The sequence below is a fragment of the Paramisgurnus dabryanus genome, chromosome 21 (assembly GCF_030506205.2).
Source record: "Paramisgurnus dabryanus chromosome 21, PD_genome_1.1, whole genome shotgun sequence".
NCBI lineage: Eukaryota > Metazoa > Chordata > Actinopteri > Cypriniformes > Cobitidae > Paramisgurnus > Paramisgurnus dabryanus.
Window position 1 is genome coordinate 1,014,463 of NC_133357.1, and position 19,620 is coordinate 1,034,082.

The 19,620-nt window shown below is 35.5% G+C and overlaps 1 long non-coding RNA gene across 1 annotated transcript in view; it reads right to left on the bottom strand.

The window, feature by feature from the left end:
* The window catches only part of LOC141281366 (uncharacterized), a 52,991-nt gene extending 33,613 nt beyond the window's left edge, over positions 1 to 19,378 (bottom strand). The window contains exons 1-2 of the long non-coding RNA XR_012335653.1: positions 19,311 to 19,378; positions 4,018 to 4,159 (exon numbers count right to left, since the gene is read on the bottom strand). This is a non-coding gene — a long non-coding RNA (uncharacterized lncRNA). The remainder of the gene's footprint in view (positions 1 to 4,017; positions 4,160 to 19,310) is intronic.
* Positions 19,379 to 19,620: the final 242 nt, after the last annotated feature.

The following is a 19,620-nucleotide window of genomic DNA, read 5'->3' on the forward strand; positions in this document are numbered from 1 at the left end:
TTATAAGTTTCATCCTCGGTGGGTCATGGATAAAACTTCTGCTTAGATATTTCTGCCGTCTTTTACCGTCTTTCAACTCGGGTGTTGAAAACTCATTAACAGGTGTAGGGCTCTTCTGATGGGTGACCTTGCAGGAAGCATATGGGCTGTGATTTGAAGAATGCTCACTTTGGATGACGGGCGGTGAAGATCCACCAGCATTTCTGCAGTGAGAGTGTAAAAGAAAGAGGGGAGGTTTTCGACAAGAAAGCTTGCTAAAATGAACTTTTCGTGAGTGGGAACGGCTGCAAAACTTCATACTTAATCATCAAGGGTGTGGAAACAATCACAATGTGCCGAGCATTTTACAGTCTCGGGAGAACGCGAGTGCGTCAGTCTGTTTGCCAAGAGAGACAGGTCTGTACGTGAGAGAGCGAGTGCAATTCTCATGAGATACTGAATTTGATTATGTCACTCGTCCAGAAAAAAAACCTAATGACCCACCAGCTGTCTCTTGGACAGTGTTGGCAAGTGTTTCCACCCCCAAATGGTTTGATGAGCAAAACCAAAACTGTTTAGTTTTATTTAGAGAAATATTTCTTGCATTGAAAGTAATTTAAATAAAGAATAAGAATGTGTTAAAATATTAAAACTAAAACCCCAACAGAACAGAGAAATGCTTTATAGTCAACATGAAATCACTGTGAAAAGGGATGCAGAGTGTTATCGTTGTTTCACGTTGACTTTAAAGTTCACTGGCCATTTGGCTTTAACATCTCTTGGGAATGTGAGATGTTTCCAACTATTAAATTGCAATTACTTACATATTACAGCTTCCAAATTGCCTTAATTTAATCTAAAAACAAACCTGGCAAAAAACAGCTTAAAGCTAAAACTAGTTGGATAAATAGTTAAACAAAAAAAATAAATAATCATACACAAACATTAGATATCTGTCTCTCTCTCTCTCTCTCTCTCTCTCTCTCTCTCTCTCTCTGTCTGTCTGTCTGTCTGTCTGTCTGTCCGCCTGCATTATTATCTGTCTTTCTGTCTAGCTGTTTGTCCATCTATCTATCCATCTATGATATATTGTTTTAAGGATCATTTGTCCATCTATATCTGTCTGTCTATACCAGTCACTCTGTTTGTTTGTTTGTCTATCTATCTATCTATCTATCTATCTATCTATCTATCTATCTATCTATCTATCTATCTATCTATCTATCTATCTATCTATCTATCTATCTATCTATCTGTATTTATGTCTGTCTGTCTGTCTCTTTCTATATCTATTTATGTCTGTCTGTCTATATCTGTCTGTCTGGCTATATCTCTTTCTTTCTTTATCTATTTATGTCTGTCTGTCTGTCTATCTATATATATGCAGGTCTGTCATTCTATATCTGTCGTCTGTCTGTCTATATCAGTTTATCTATATCTGTCTTTCTGTCTATCTATCTATCTGCCTGCCTGCCTGCCTGCCTGTCTGTCTATAACTATTTATGTCTGTCTGTCTGTCTATCTATCTTTCTCTGTCTATATCTATTTATGTATGTATGTCTATCTGTCTTGTCTGTCTATATATGTCTGTCTGTCATTCTATATCTGTGGTCTGTCTGTCTGTCTGTCTATATCTGTCTTTATCTATGTCTGTATGTCTGTCTGTCTGTATATCTATATATCTGTCTGCCTGTCTGTCTGTCTATATCTATTTATATTTGTCTGTCTGTCTGTCTGTCTTGTTTGTCTATATATTTCTGTCTGTCTATATCTATTTTTATTTGTCTATTTGTCTGTCTGTCATCTGTCTGTCTGTCTAGTGTCTATATCAGTTTATCTATATCTGTCTGTCTGTCTGTCTATCTGTCTTGTCTGTCTATATATGTCTGTCTGTCCGTCTGTCTATGTCTATATCTGTCTGTCTGTCTGTCTGTCTGTATATCTATCTTTCTGTCTGACTGTTTGTCCATCTCTGTCTATATCTATTTATATCTGTCTGTCTGTCTGCACGTTTTGTTTGTCTATATATATGTCTGTCTGTCATTCTATATCCGTCATCTTTCTGTTTGTCTATATATCTGTCTGTCATATTAAATATATATATATATATATTTGTCTGTATGTCTATGGCAATCTGTCTATCCGTCTGTCCATCCATCCACCTACCTACCTACCTTACCATCCACCCATCCATCCGTCTATATATGTCTGTATGTATCTTTCTATATCTGTCATCTGTCTGTCTGTCTGTCTGTCTATATCAGTTTATCTATATCTGTCTTTCTGTGTATCTATCTATCTATCTGTCTGTCTATATCAGTCCAACTGTCTGTCCATATCTGTCCAATTGTCTGTCTATCTGTCTGTCTATGTATATCTGTCTGTCTATATCTGTTTATATCTATATCTATATTTATATCTATATCTATAATATCTATTTTTGCCATATTGTTTTTGTAGGCTCACAAGTGGAATCACATTTTAGCAATTTACCATCTAATGCCTTGTATGGGTCCCTTATCTAAAACATCAACATGAAAAACAAAGTATACATTACGGTGTTTCCTTCAACAGCTGGTTATTTTATATCAAAGCTTTCAGCCAGGCAGATAATGTTTAGTTACACTTGATGTTTATGTGATTTGTTATTTATGTTGTAGGGTGTTTAGCTTAATTGATGTTTGATGTTGCTGGGAGGAGTCGCAGAATAAGAATTTCATTGTACTGTGTGACGACTGTTTCCTGTGCATATGACAATAAAGCTTTGAATTGAATTGAACTGTCAAAACTTGGGAAAATTACAGCACTCAGTGTCTTAAAAATATCATTTAAGTTTTATTACAGAAGAATTAATGTTTTCATGAAGTTAGATCTGCGTGTAGAGTCAAGCAAGCATTCTATTTGGTTAGGATTTAAATCATTAAGTCATTTGATGGCATTCATTTGTAATATTTTGAATATATAGAGTGCACAGAAGATTAATTTCTCCCACATTTCATTGTGCCAAACACACTAGCAAATGTTACACAGATGGTGAGGGACAGTGTAAAACCGAACAGCAAAAAGATACAAAAAGAAACCATTATTGTTTCAGCGTAGTCATCCCTCAAGATACCAGAAGCCCATTAGATCAACAATGCATCGCACACACACGCACACTAATACCATGTCAAAAGCCGTCTCTCACCCGAGACAATATTAGCCCCTGTTTGATGGGCTGATAAATTAGACAACACAACTGTTTGTTCAGTTTAACCTAGCATGTGAACAGGGCTTTAATAGGGCACTTCGCTTTCGGAATGAAACGGATTGAGACAGAAACAGGGGAATGATGTCCTTAAATGCCAGTCAAAATGGCAGTCAGGATGCCTTGCTGAAAAGGTCAAACATCTAAACCCCTCTGATCAGTGGGTAAACTCACAGCTGTGACAGTGCTTTAGCCTCAGTACAGTATGCCAGATCTGCACAAAACACTTCATAGAAATTTCGTTATCTGATTTGCATAATGCCATTAATGGAATGGGGTGTTAAAACAACACAAACAGTGCAAATAAACTGATATCAATAAAACTCAACGCCCTCCTATTTCGTCCAATTCATGAAAGTGAAAGTGTGACATGCTTGTCAAGAATGCAATGAATACTCAAAACGTGACCTTTGCATTTAACCCGTTCCAGTGAGTAGTGAACACACACACAATTAGGGTTAAGGTGCCTTGCTCAAGGGCACCACAGCACAACCTCCTGGCCGTGAGACTTGAACCGGGGAAACTCTCGGGTTACAAGCCCGACTCTCTAACCACTACCTGTAGGCTACGACTGGAAATTGTAGCAGCAATAATTTGCATTTCTGGTCAAAGATAAGGATGATAAAGCCCCGAGGACCATTGGTGTCATACTGGTCCCCGTAGGGTCAGTGAAGGACAACTGGCTTCATGGACCAGCGCTTAATGATGTTAACTGGGGCCCAGAACCGTCAAGCAATGTGGGTGTTTGTAGCAGGATTGGCCAGAGGGAAAAACAAAGCAAATACTCTTACCACATGACCTGGAGTTGCCCACCATCTGGGTCCCTCACTCAGTTACTCGCAGATTACAGTATGGTCGTGGGTTTTGTTTTACTTCATTTCCAGCACATTTCATCCACTGTCATTTTGAAGCCCTTCTGTTCTGTTAAACACCCTTCACACAAACAGGAACAGAAAATCAGTCCAAGAATGTTATGAACTAAAGACATCTAATGCAGGACTTCACTAATGAAAGGCTACAGTATAAACAGGGTTGGTGGCAACATACAAGAGAATCAATGCTATATACCAGGATTTCTCTAACTGAGGTTTGCAAACCCCTGTTGTTTCACGGAGGAATTAAAGGGGGTTCGTGAGTTGATGGAAAAATTTTAATAATTTAATTTTAAATCATAAAATGTAAATAAATAATTTTTATTTTAAATACTTACAGTACTAGCGAAAATATAGGTAACCCTTTAGATTGCGACCCGCAATTACAGCGTACCTACAGTATTGGTAACAACAGAGTACCTCTACAATACATACTTGTAGGTATAAAGAAACAATATGTTAAGTTTGGGGTAATAAAATGGAAAATTATAAATGATTTATAGATATATTTATATCAGGAGTAGTTGTAGCGGGACACCATTCGTCAAACTTTTATGACCCCCTCCCCCACCCGTTGACAGGTCGTTTTTATGACCCCTTTGACAGGGGGGCGGGACCATCAATCAAAATCTGGACAAGCTGTCAACTTTAGACAGAAAGTATTTAATGGTTTTATTGCCGGTCATTTAGAGTGATTGTTTTTCCTGAGTGTGTTTTATGTCAAGCGTATGGTGTCATGTTTAATGATGGCTCGTGTTGCGACATTTGCTGTTTATTGACATTTGATGTCAGATCTCAACCATCCTCCCACCTTTGCTCGCCCCGTGCGCTTCTCAATACTGACTTTCACACCGCGGGTGTGTTGTTGAATCTAAAGTTTTGCAACAGCATAAGTTTATTTAAAGGCAAGCACTAATCATATATATATATATATTAGATGTACCTGGCTACGCTTAAAGCCGATGTTTTCTATCGAGCTATAGTTTCTGATCAGACACAAAGTCTGAACTAAATAAAATTTTAAACGGTTCACGAAGTCCGGGAATCTTTTCATGACCTGGTCTACAGTTTCACGCGTATTAAAGATCCGGCGGTGTCTGACAAAGCCTCGGGTGATTGTTCATATCTGTCATTTAAAATAAAGTTAATAAATGTAATTCTGTCCACTATGGCAAAATAGGAATTTATTTTAGATCTAGGGGAATCTTTAACCATGTCTCTGATTAAAACTTTTGATTGTAACATCACAAGTTATTTAATTAAATATTCCGTATACGGGTATAGTTTAAGCAATGACCTGAGCCATTACCTTCGGAGCCGTCAATACTACAATCTTTAGACGATAGTCTAAACTAAATAAATTTTTTAAATGGTTCAGGAATTCCGTGAATCTTTTCATAACCTGCACTATAGTTTCACGCTTATTAAAGATCCGGCGGTGTCTGACAAAGCGCCGGGTGAGCGTTCATATCTGCCATTTTAAAATAATGTTAATAAATGTAATTCTGTCCACTATGGCAAAATAGGATTTTATTTTAGATTTACGGGAAAACTTTAACCAAGTCTCTGATTAAGACATGTGTATACGTGCACAGATGGTGACAGAGAAACTTATATATGACGTTAATAAACTTTTAAATGTTTTTAAGAAGTATTCATCCCATTTTGGGGTTTTATTTTTAATTAAAGGCTTCTTAAAACATGTGTGATTATGTGTATATTATACAAAGAGTCTTATATTGTCTGCTCTGACAAAAATAAAGTATTATTTAGATTTAGGTCAATTGACTGCGTGTATCTTATAAATACAACTTGATAATACGTTTGTTTTGTCAAGAGACTTTTTTTAAAGTCACGCAAGAATAAAATCTTTTAGTTGTAATGGTAAACATTAAATATACTATTATCTATTTAACTATAAACTATATTTTTCTGATCAACCTCAAAGTTTTTGATGTTGAGCTTATGACCGTGTGTGATAGATATTTCACAGCAGGGTCGGTTTGTAATCTAGGTAGAGTCTTTTAAAACTGTAGTGGTAAAATGTAATATGGACACTCTGTCAAAAAAAAAAGTAAAAGGTTTATTTTAGATCATAATCTATTTTATGGCAAACATTACTGTATCTAAAAGTTTTTAACAACACAATTTATTTAATGAAATATTCATCAGTGGTATAGCAATGAATTGTACCAAAACCCCCGTAGGTCGACATTTCTTTAGACTAAATCCTATTTATTTTAAACTATATAAAAGTTTAATCTTTTCAGACATAGTATTCTGATCACAACATTAGATCGCGCTCCGGCGTTTACAAACATACGCGGATGAATGTTCATATCCACCGTTAAGAAACTTTTAAACGATTAAAAACACTTTCATATCATTTTCTGAGTTTTGTTTTAAATTAATGATATCTTAAAACCAACTGGGAATATGTGTTTATTACACAATAAAATGTAATTATGGCCGCTCCGGTATAATAGGAGTTTTATTTTAGATTTGGGACTTTCTTTAACCAAGTCTCTGATTAAAACATGTGAATGCGTGCACCAAAGTTGTCAGATAACGTAGACTGATGCGCACATATATCTGGTGTTAAGAGCCTTTTAAACGTTTTAAGACATTTCACACCCTATTTTGAGTTTAATTCATTAATGTCATCTAATATCGAAGTGTGTACATGTCTATTTACGATAAATGTAACACGGTAAACATTGTCAAAATAAAAGGTTTCTTGAACATGTTATTCCAGTGTGTGGTTCTTGTCTTGCGAGTGTTCGACATATTTAGTGATGTGGAAAAAGTTTGTTGTTTGGACGAACAGTTTCAGTCTCTCTCTCTCTCTCTCTCTCTCTCTCTCTCTCTCTCTCTATCACCAGTCCGCTATCAACCAGCAGACAACCCCCCAGATGTCTGGACAGAGGGAGTGTTGGTAAAATAAAAGAAACTCAGCCCCCATTGACAAAAAGTAATAGTTTTATTTTAGATTTCAGGCTTCATTACTCAGATACAGATTAAAGCATGTTTATTTCTTATTCATAATTTAAAGAAACTTAGAAGTTTTAAGACATTTTATCTCACATTGTGGTGTTGTTTTTTAATTAATGTAACCATAAACCCATTGTGTTAGCCCTTAGAGGACAACAAAACGGGTGCAAATATTATTTATCAACGTCTGATGTTGTTATAAACCAGGTTGTCACATACGTGACAACAATCATTGCTTTAAAGACAAAACATTTAACAAATTTGACATTTTGTTAAACATGGTTGTGCGTCCATAAACACAACAGCAGCTAGGACATGGCTCTACATAATATTAAAATCACGGGCTTACGTTAAATAGGTAAACCTTAATTTTTACTAAATAAAATAAAAATAAACTATTTGAACATATTATCTGATATTAGGTTAGGTTTAAGATCGTAACATCGTAAAACCCCCAGAGGATATGGTATGTGTGTGTGTGTGCGCGTGTGTGTGTGTGTGTATGTGTGTGTGGGTGTGCAATGGATGTTATCACGTGGTGCGGACCAAACGACCAACGCTGCGGGGGTTGTGAAGCGAAGAATGTTCTGTATAGATGAGAAGTTTTTCCTTCTGAACACAGAACCTTTACCAAAAACGTAACACGGATTAACACATCACAGAACAATTTGAACAACCGTGTCGGATTCGTACACACCAGAGGTCTGTTTTATGTTTTGCAGAAACTGTGGAAACTTTTGATGCTGCCAAGGTGTCCGAGTTCGCAAACAAACTATCAAACGCAACGCGGCGGAAACAGTGGACACGAGCCTTTTGTTGCTGAGAAGGCGATTGAACTCAGAAACAAACAAGCAAGCAAAGTTGTCTACGAAACTACAGATTCTTGAAAAAGATGTCACAAAGATCATTCGAACGACTACGCAATGGCCAGATGGGGTATGTGTACGGGACCGACCTTTTTAAAGATATGCTTAAAAAGAACTACAAGCGCGAGATGTCCAATCTACTATGTACTGTGATATACAAAGAGGACAATGTGTGCATGCCTCCAAACTATTGCGAATCTAACGCCGGTCGTGTAACCAGACTCAAGGAAAAACAGATGGTGTGAAAATTATAGATGGAACTCTTAATAACATGGTACAGGCCCAAGAGGAACCCCGTGTGATTATTAGAAAGGCTCTTGAGATATTTTATGAATGTGACGAGGCCGAGTTCTACATCATCAATATCATACTTATGTCGGCCTTTGTAATTGACGTATGCATTGATATCCTTGTAAAGAAACGAGAAATTAATGTGTGTGAAATCATAGAAAATGCCGTAGATTTCATGTTTGAAAAGGGTCTTGGATCATGCATGCACTATCTATGGTATCTAGATAATATCATAACGGTTAATGATGACTAAAAAACCAAACCTGTGAGCCAATGGTATATTTTACGCAAGTTTTACAGTTGTTTTTTAGTTTTCCAAAAGTTTCATTCTGTTTTATTTTTACTCAACATTATGATGGCAAGCCATGTCCGTCAACAATTGTATACTTTAACAAAAACTACGTTCTAGTAGTTTCAATGTATGGTCACTGTTGTTTTTCATCATTGATTTTGTTTACTGCTTATGTTTTTTGTATGTTTTGATGTACCGATTTCATAAAAACAAAAAATATACAAGGATTTTTGGTCTTAATGTCTGTGTTGTTACCATTAGAACATTTAGACATCTTGTTCAGACAACGTGTGACATTGCTCATTCTTCATATGTTTTTGCAAATCCACACAGAGAAATGTGAAAGATTAATAGAAATTACATGTGGCTACATCACATGTTTTTTCAGAGGCGTAAAAATAAAAGTCAACAGTGTTAGTATGGGGATCTAAAATATCACATGCACGATATGATCCTAATTTTGTTACCTGACGTCTGTCACATAGCCAAAGATCATCTACTTCATGTCTCTACGAATCCTGACAGAGCTTTAGTTTCATATACACAACACATCAAATGTAAACCACGGTAAACTAAATACATTTGACAGTCAAGATCTCTAATTTTCTGACAAGCCCAAAAAAGATGATGAGGTCATCATCAAACATCGCTCACTTTTAAGGTACCGAAAGGTTTTTGTTTATTTTAGTATAACTCAACACTGAAATTTTAGTTAAGTACACAGAAATGCACAGATTTTACGTTTTCAGTATACATGTGTACATCACACAGTGATTTCAGTCTCAACTAGATCGATGATCTATCAATATTAGCCACAAATGTTGTTTGTATGCGTGCTCTGATTTCACAAAACATCCATTTACATTCAAAACCTTTTGGATTCAACGCCTTAAAGTCATCAATGTTATTTCGTTCACATCAAACGCACCAAAATTTTGAATGTGCAAACTGTTTTACTTCGTTTTAAACATGTTTGTGCGGTTTCGGTCTAGATTTTTATAGAAAACTTCAGAACATGACACCATTTTAACATTTACAAAAGGATGAAACATTTTACTTTTAACTGGATCCCATGAGTATGTGTTGCTGTGACAAATACCTTTGATTGTTTGGAAATTATATGAATGCAGAGAAACAACGCAAAAGTTTTGAACTTTAACATAATTTATATGCGTCCTGATTTTTAAAAACAGTAAGCTGTAATGTTTCTTACACACAGATCTAAACACATCACAAGTCTCAATGTTTAATAACATAAAAACCTGTATGCAAAGGTTTGTTGGCGTATTTTTTAGACACAAGCTGTTTATTTTCATCTTTAAACAAATGTGTATGACAAAAGTTGTTCTGCCTGAACTGACACTAAGGATCGATGCCGAAATGTTAAATCTAAGTATTTGCAAAACAACCTTCACCGTCATATAGATGTTTTCAATCTAATGGTACCTGTTTAAATGTGACCATACTGTTTCAAACATTACCAAGTTGTAGATGGTTGTGACTCAAGTTACAAAGGTTTTAACAAACAATACTGTTTGTCACGGTGTGTTTCATCGCATTGCTGTTGTATGCAACAGACTCTCAAGTTTTATGTTAAAAGGATTACTAAAAATAAAAAACTAAGCATTCTGTATTATGTTGGTGCTGATGATTTTACAAGTTTACAGTTTCAAACATTTTTTGCTATATTCGCTGTGAAAGATTTAGTAAATAAATCTAAAACATAAACAGTGTTGAAGAGTTACCGCAATCTTCTAGCAACAATTTTCAAGAGATTACCAACATGTATGATGTACTAACTGTCAGGGGATCTGTGATATTATTTTCTGAAGTAATTAGCTATCTAATGGCTACTGCACAATAACTTAAGCGATAAAGAGTTTGACAAATGTTACATAAACTATAGAAACGAAACAAGATAAATTACAAAGTCACTGGCATGAGGTTTACACTTAAATAAATCACGCAGATGTTTAAAGTGCAGTTGTTACCCCTCAGAGAGGAGTGTTCCTAACTCCAGGACTCCTATCTCCACCTATCAGTTACAGTCATTAAATCGGCGCCAGTATGATTCATTCAAACACAATTGCCTAACAAGTTTCAAGAAACTATGGACTCCTACTGCTACACCAACACATTCGCGCTACCCCCCACCCCAGAGCAATATGTATATGAGAGAACCTACAGTTGGACCTGTGCACTCAATAAGTCCTCCACAGTATCTGATGGGGGACCATCAACCTACAACAACAACACACCCCTTTGTACGGCTCAAGTAATGTCTGATGATGTTCCAATGGACCTGTGTCCCCAAGAAGGATACGACAATGCCTGATGAATCAATACACATTGCGTGTATCGATTCCACAGACTGTTTGGTTTCAAGATCATGAAACAGGCTTCGTGATACATCTGTTACAAACTTGATGACAAAAAGCTAATGGTATTCTGTAGAATCTTTAGAGACTATTACTGTGTGTTTGTGTGTGTTTACAATATCAAATAATGATCAAATTGCTGTTTGTGAAATGAACCGGTCGTGAAAAACGTTGTGATATTTCTACACTACAATGATAACAAATTATGTATTTCTATTACTTGATAAGAAATAAAACACATGTACCACTTTAAACATCTGCGTGATTTATTTAAGTGTAAACCTCATGCCAGTGACTTTGTAATTTATCTTGTTTCGTTTCTATAGTTTATGTAACATTTGTCAAACTCTTTATCGCTTAAGTTATTGTGCAGTAGCCATTAGATAGCTAATTACTTCAGAAAATAATATCACAGATCCCCTGACAGTTAGTACATCATACATGTTGGTAATCTCTTGAAAATTGTTGCTAGAAGATTGCGGTAACTCTTCAACACTGTTTATGTTTTAGATTTATTTACTAAATCTTTCACAGCGAATATAGCAAAAAATGTTTGAAACTGTAAACTTGTAAAATCATCAGCACCAACATAATACAGAATGCTTAGTTTTTTATTTTTAGTAATCCTTTTAACATAAAACTTGAGAGTCTGTTGCATACAACAGCAATGCGATGAAACACACCGTGACAAACAGTATTGTTTGTTAAAACCTTTGTAACTTGAGTCACAACCATCTACAACTTGGTAATGTTTGAAACAGTATGGTCACATTTAAACAGGTACCATTAGATTGAAAACATCTATATGACGGTGAAGGTTGTTTTGCAAATACTTAGATTTAACATTTCGGCATCGATCCTTAGTGTCAGTTCAGGCAGAACAACTTTTGTCATACACATTTGTTTAAAGATGAAAATAAACAGCTTGTGTCTAAAAAATACGCCAACAAACCTTTGCATACAGGTTTTTATGTTATTAAACATTGAGACTTGTGATGTGTTTAGATCTGTGTGTAAGAAACATTACAGCTTACTGTTTTTAAAAATCAGGACGCATATAAATTATGTTAAAGTTCAAAACTTTTGCGTTGTTTCTCTGCATTCATATAATTTCCAAACAATCAAAGGTATTTGTCACAGCAACACATACTCATGGGATCCAGTTAAAAGTAAAATGTTTCATCCTTTTGTAAATGTTAAAATGGTGTCATGTTCTGAAGTTTTCTATAAAAATCTAGACCGAAACCGCACAAACATGTTTAAAACGAAGTAAAACAGTTTGCACATTCAAAATTTTGGTGCGTTTGATGTGAACGAAATAACATTGATGACTTTAAGGCGTTGAATCCAAAAGGTTTTGAATGTAAATGGATGTTTTGTGAAATCAGAGCACGCATACAAACAACATTTGTGGCTAATATTGATAGATCATCGATCTAGTTGAGACTGAAATCACTGTGTGATGTACACATGTATACTGAAAACGTAAAATCTGTGCATTTCTGTGTACTTAACTAAAATTTCAGTGTTGAGTTATACTAAAATAAACAAAAACCTTTCGGTACCTTAAAAGTGAGCGATGTTTGATGATGACCTCATCATCTTTTTTGGGCTTGTCAGAAAATTAGAGATCTTGACTGTCAAATGTATTTAGTTTACCGTGGTTTACATTTGATGTGTTGTGTATATGAAACTAAAGCTCTATCAGGATTCGTAGAGACATGAAGTAGATGATCTTTGGCTATGTGACAGACGTCAGGTAACAAAATTAGGATCATATCGTGCATGTGATATTTTAGATCCCCATACTAACACTGTTGACTTTTATTTTTACGCCTCTGAAAAAACATGTGATGTAGCCACATGTAATTTCTATTAATCTTTCACATTTCTCTGTGTGGATTTGCAAAAACATATGAAGAATGAGCAATGTCACACGTTGTCTGAACAAGATGTCTAAATGTTCTAATGGTAACAACACAGACATTAAGACCAAAAATCCTTGTATATTTTTTGTTTTTATGAAATCGGTACATCAAAACATACAAAAAACATAAGCAGTAAACAAAATCAATGATGAAAAACAACAGTGACCATACATTGAAACTACTAGAACGTAGTTTTTGTTAAAGTATACAATTGTTGACGGACATGGCTTGCCATCATAATGTTGAGTAAAAATAAAACAGAATGAAACTTTTGGAAAACTAAAAAACAACTGTAAAACTTGCGTAAAATATACCATTGGCTCACAGGTTTGGTTTTTTAGTCATCATTAATCGTTATGATATTATCTAGATACCATAGATAGTGCATGCATGATCCAAGACCCTTTTCAAACATGAAATCTACGGCATTTTCTATGATTTCACACACATTAATTTCTCGTTTCTTTACAAGGATATCAATGCATACGTCAATTACAAAGGCCGACATAAGTATGATATTGATGATGTAGAACTCGGCCTCGTCACATTCATAAAATATCTCAAGAGCCTTTCTAATAATCACACGGGGTTCCTCTTGGGCCTGTACCATGTTATTAAGAGTTCCATCTATAATTTTCACACCATCTGTTTTTCCTTGAGTCTGGTTACACGACCGGCGTTAGATTCGCAATAGTTTGGAGGCATGCACACATTGTCCTCTTTGTATATCACAGTACATAGTAGATTGGACATCTCGCGCTTGTAGTTCTTTTTAAGCATATCTTTAAAAAGGTCGGTCCCGTACACATACCCCATCTGGCCATTGCGTAGTCGTTCGAATGATCTTTGTGACATCTTTTTCAAGAATCTGTAGTTTCGTAGACAACTTTGCTTGCTTGTTTGTTTCTGAGTTCAATCGCCTTCTCAGCAACAAAAGGCTCGTGTCCACTGTTTCCGCCGCGTTGCGTTTGATAGTTTGTTTGCGAACTCGGACACCTTGGCAGCATCAAAAGTTTCCACAGTTTCTGCAAAACATAAAACAGACCTCTGGTGTGTACGAATCCGACACGGTTGTTCAAATTGTTCTGTGATGTGTTAATCCGTGTTACGTTTTTGGTAAAGGTTCTGTGTTCAGAAGGAAAAACTTCTCATCTATACAGAACATTCTTCGCTTCACAACCCCCGCAGCGTTGGTCGTTTGGTCCGCACCACGTGATAACATCCATTGCACACCCACACACACATACACACACACACACACGCGCACACACACACACATACCATATCCTCTGGGGGTTTTACGATGTTACGATCTTAAACCTAACCTAATATCAGATAATATGTTCAAATAGTTTATTTTTATTTTATTTAGTAAAAATTAAGGTTTACCTATTTAACGTAAGCCCGTGATTTTAATATTATGTAGAGCCATGTCCTAGCTGCTGTTGTGTTTATGGACGCACAACCATGTTTAACAAAATGTCAAATTTGTTAAATGTTTTGTCTTTAAAGCAATGATTGTTGTCACGTATGTGACAACCTGGTTTATAACAACATCAGACGTTGATAAATAATATTTGCACCCGTTTTGTTGTCCTCTAAGGGCTAACACAATGGGTTTATGGTTACATTAATTAAAAAACAACACCACAATGTGAGATAAAATGTCTTAAAACTTCTAAGTTTCTTTAAATTATGAATAAGAAATAAACATGCTTTAATCTGTATCTGAGTAATGAAGCCTGAAATCTAAAATAAAACTATTACTTTTTGTCAATGGGGGCTGAGTTTCTTTTATTTTACCAACACTCCCTCTGTCCAGACATCTGGGGGGTTGTCTGCTGGTTGATAGCGGACTGGTGATAGAGAGAGAGAGAGAGAGAGAGAGAGAGAGAGAGAGAGAGACTGAAACTGTTCGTCCAAACAACAAACTTTTTCCACATCACTAAATATGTCGAACACTCGCAAGACAAGAACCACACACTGGAATAACATGTTCAAGAAACCTTTTATTTTGACAATGTTTACCGTGTTACATTTATCGTAAATAGACATGTACACACTTCGATATTAGATGGCATTAATGAATTAAACTCAAAATAGGGTGTGAAATGTCTTAAAACGTTTAAAAGGCTCTTAACACCAGATATATGTGCGCATCAGTCTACGTTATCTGACAACTTTGGTGCACGCATTCACATGTTTTAATCAGAGACTTGGTTAAAGAAAGTCCCAAATCTAAAATAAAACTCCTATTATACCGGAGCGGCCATAATTACATTTTATTGTGTAATAAACACATATTCCCAGTTGGTTTTAAGATATCATTAATTTAAAACAAAACTCAGAAAATGATATGAAAGTGTTTTTAATCGTTTAAAAGTTTCTTAACGGTGGATATGAACATTCATCCGCGTATGTTTGTAAACGCCGGAGCGCGATCTAATGTTGTGATCAGAATACTATGTCTGAAAAGATTAAACTTTTATATAGTTTAAAATAAATAGGATTTAGTCTAAAGAAATGTCGACCTACGGGGGTTTTGGTACAATTCATTGCTATACCACTGATGAATATTTCATTAAATAAATTGTGTTGTTAAAAACTTTTAGATACAGTAATGTTTGCCATAAAATAGATTATGATCTAAAATAAACCTTTTACTTTTTTTTTTGACAGAGTGTCCATATTACATTTTACCACTACAGTTTTAAAAGACTCTACCTAGATTACAAACCGACCCTGCTGTGAAATATCTATCACACACGGTCATAAGCTCAACATCAAAAACTTTGAGGTTGATCAGAAAAATATAGCTTATAGTTAAATAGATAATAGTATATTTAATGTTTACCATTACAACTAAAAGATTTTATTCTTGCGTGACTTTAAAAAAAGTCTCTTGACAAAACAAACGTATTATCAAGTTGTATTTATAAGATACACGCAGTCAATTGACCTAAATCTAAATAATACTTTATTTTTGTCAGAGCAGACAATATAAGACTCTTTGTATAATATACACATAATCACACATGTTTTAAGAAGCCTTTAATTAAAAATAAAACCCCAAAATGGGATGAATACTTCTTAAAAACATTTAAAAGTTTATTAACGTCATATATAAGTTTCTCTGTCACCATCTGTGCACGTATACACATGTCTTAATCAGAGACTTGGTTAAAGTTTTCCCGTAAATCTAAAATAAAATCCTATTTTGCCATAGTGGACAGAATTACATTTATTAACATTATTTTAAAATGGCAGATATGAACGCTCACCCGGCGCTTTGTCAGACACCGCCGGATCTTTAATAAGCGTGAAACTATAGTGCAGGTTATGAAAAGATTCACGGAATTCCTGAACCATTTAAAAAATTTATTTAGTTTAGACTATCGTCTAAAGATTGTAGTATTGACGGCTCCGAAGGTAATGGCTCAGGTCATTGCTTAAACTATACCCGTATACGGAATATTTAATTAAATAACTTGTGATGTTACAATCAAAAGTTTTAATCAGAGACATGGTTAAAGATTCCCCTAGATCTAAAATAAATTCCTATTTTGCCATAGTGGACAGAATTACATTTATTAACTTTATTTTAAATGACAGATATGAACAATCACCCGAGGCTTTGTCAGACACCGCCGGATCTTTAATACGCGTGAAACTGTAGACCAGGTCATGAAAAGATTCCCGGACTTCGTGAACCGTTTAAAATTTTATTTAGTTCAGACTTTGTGTCTGATCAGAAACTATAGCTCGATAGAAAACATCGGCTTTAAGCGTAGCCAGGTACATCTAATATATATATATATATGATTAGTGCTTGCCTTTAAATAAACTTATGCTGTTGCAAAACTTTAGATTCAACAACACACCCGCGGTGTGAAAGTCAGTATTGAGAAGCGCACGGGGCGAGCAAAGGTGGGAGGATGGTTGAGATCTGACATCAAATGTCAATAAACAGCAAATGTCGCAACACGAGCCATCATTAAACATGACACCATACGCTTGACATAAAACACACTCAGGAAAAACAATCACTCTAAATGACCGGCAATAAAACCATTAAATACTTTCTGTCTAAAGTTGACAGCTTGTCCAGATTTTGATTGATGGTCCCGCCCCCCTGTCAAAGGGGTCATAAAAACGACCTGTCAACGGGTGGGGGAGGGGGTCATAAAAGTTTGACGAATGGTGTCCCGCTACAACTACTATCAGGGCTTTGAACCAGAATTTTTTCCCAATTGGTTCATTCCGAACAGAAACAGTATTTTAACGTTTTCGGTTTTTGGTTCAACCCTAAAGTTGACGTTCCTGAACCGGTTAGAACAAAAAAAATAAGTCCCCGAACTGGTTAATAAGGTTCCATGTCAGCTGTGGGACATACAAATAAGTAGGCTGATCATTAGGAGAGACTGTGACGGCGGTGATGACGTCACACACCGATTAGCATATATGTGACATCATTGCATCATGTTTTACTCTTTGATCTGTCACATTTACACAATTGTCACAATTTGTTGCAAATTTAGAAATATGAGAGAATACATGGTTGCTGTTATACATAACACGTGCACGGGCATACCGCATCATAGGTAGGGTGACCGGAAGTGAACGTCACCGAGTCATATTACACGGAAATCTTGTCAAAGAACGGAAAAAATAACAGATTCAAAGCCTTGATATATATATATATATATATATATATATATATATATATATATAAGTCTATGGGGAAATTATGTATTGATTTTTTTGTAATGGGATGTCTACACACTGCAAAAAATTATTTTTAAGAAAAAAATTCTTAGTATTTGTGTCTTGTTTTCAGTAAAAATATCTAAAAATTCTTAAATTAAGAAGCTTTTTTTGATAAACAAAATGACCCAAGAAAATAAGTCTAGTTTTTAGACCAAAAATTATCAAATTTAAGTGATTTTGTGCATAAAACAAGCAAAAAAATCTACCAATGAGGTAAGCAAAAAAATCTTGAACATTTTTCTTAAACACTAAATTCAAGAAAAATTCAAGAAAAAAATGCTTATCCCGTTGGCAGATCTGCTTGTTTTATGCACAAAATCACTTAAATTTGAAATTTTTGGTCTAAAAAAGACTTATTTTCTTGGGTCATTTTTACGGAGCCCCTAAGGGGACATGGAGCAAAAATTAAATAAAGTTTAGTTTCATGTGCTCACGTGAAACTTTCATGTGCTCACGCGAAACCTTCATGTGCAATTTTTTTTTTAAAGTTTAGTTTCCCGTGCTCACGTGAAGCTATCGTGCGCTCACGTGAAACTATTGCGCGTGCACTAGGCTTGCCGCGATAGTCAGTGAAACAGTGATTACCGGTGCTTCAGCCTCTCACCGGTTAGATCATTTGCCCACCGCGAAACCGTCTTTCATCGTCGTTTTGATATTTTCGTGTAATTAAATCATTTAGTTTCGTTAGAGAGAGCAAACACAACTTGAATGTGTCTGTTGCCTGAATTCAGCGAAGCTGAATGCGCGTCACGTCACAGAGCAGCAGGTGTCAGATTTCATTTATTTCTGTCAGAGTGTGTGAGACGAGCTGACTGACCAGACAATAGCAGAAGCCGCGTGGTTAACTCGTTTTTGTTATAATATACATATATGACATTTAATATAAGCGAGATCGTTTTGTTGTTGTGTTTTTCATCAAGAAAAATAATAAACCCATCATTCAAGCAGCGCTTTATGGAGAAGTAGCCGGTTGCTCTGCTTGGGACTGGCAGGTTCTTTGAGAATTACCTGCGCACATTGACTCAAGCACTTAATTACCAGCTGTTGCACTCGCATTGCACGCAAATTCATATGCGGTTTAACGCAGCGTACGCAAGCACTGCATTTAAACAGTTGCGTAATTTAAAAGTGAAAGTAAAATGTGCACGTCTGCATGCGCATTTATAAGCCCCTCCCACCCGGTAACACCGGGATAACCGGGTTTGTGACGCGCTGATTAACCGGTGGGAAAATTACGTCACCGCGGCAACCCTAGCGTGCACATGAAATCTGAATAAAATTCTAAACAAAAAATCAATGGGCCATATTACCCATTGACGTAAGTCATACATACCACGCAATGTTAAAATGGGTACCCTGTAGTTATAAAATAGTATAAATAATTTATAATTTTCCATAATCTTACCTCCTTAATAGGCTACCTCAAACTTAACATTTTGTTTCCTTATACCTACACGTACGTACTGTAGAGGTACTCTGTTGTTAGGAATGCTTTAAATTCTGTTTAATTATGCAGTGCATTGCGGGTTGTAATCTAAAGTGTTACCAAAATATATATTTTAATTGTTTGATCTGCATGTCATGTGACTATTACACAACACATGAATATAACTCATGCAAAATGTACGCACCAATAACAAAAATTAGCAAATGGAGGTTTAAAATCCCTGCTATATGCAAAAGAATAAAAGCTACTAACCATATAATTGTGTAGAACAGTGGCTTGAAAAGTTGGTTCTGATTTAGGACACAGAAATTACATCAAACACCTGCAACAGTAAAATATAGTTTGATCTGATGGGGCAAACTACACAAATCCATATAAGCAATAACAATATGGTCAATATTGTACATTTTTTCATCATAATAATTTTGCATCTTGTTGAGTCAAAACATCAAATTTGGTATAATCAGAAGCTCAGGTTGAGTCCTTTACCTATGGCTTAACCCAAATGTGACCCTGCTTGTGAAAATCCATCTAAAGTAATTTTTGTAATTTATTTTCTACA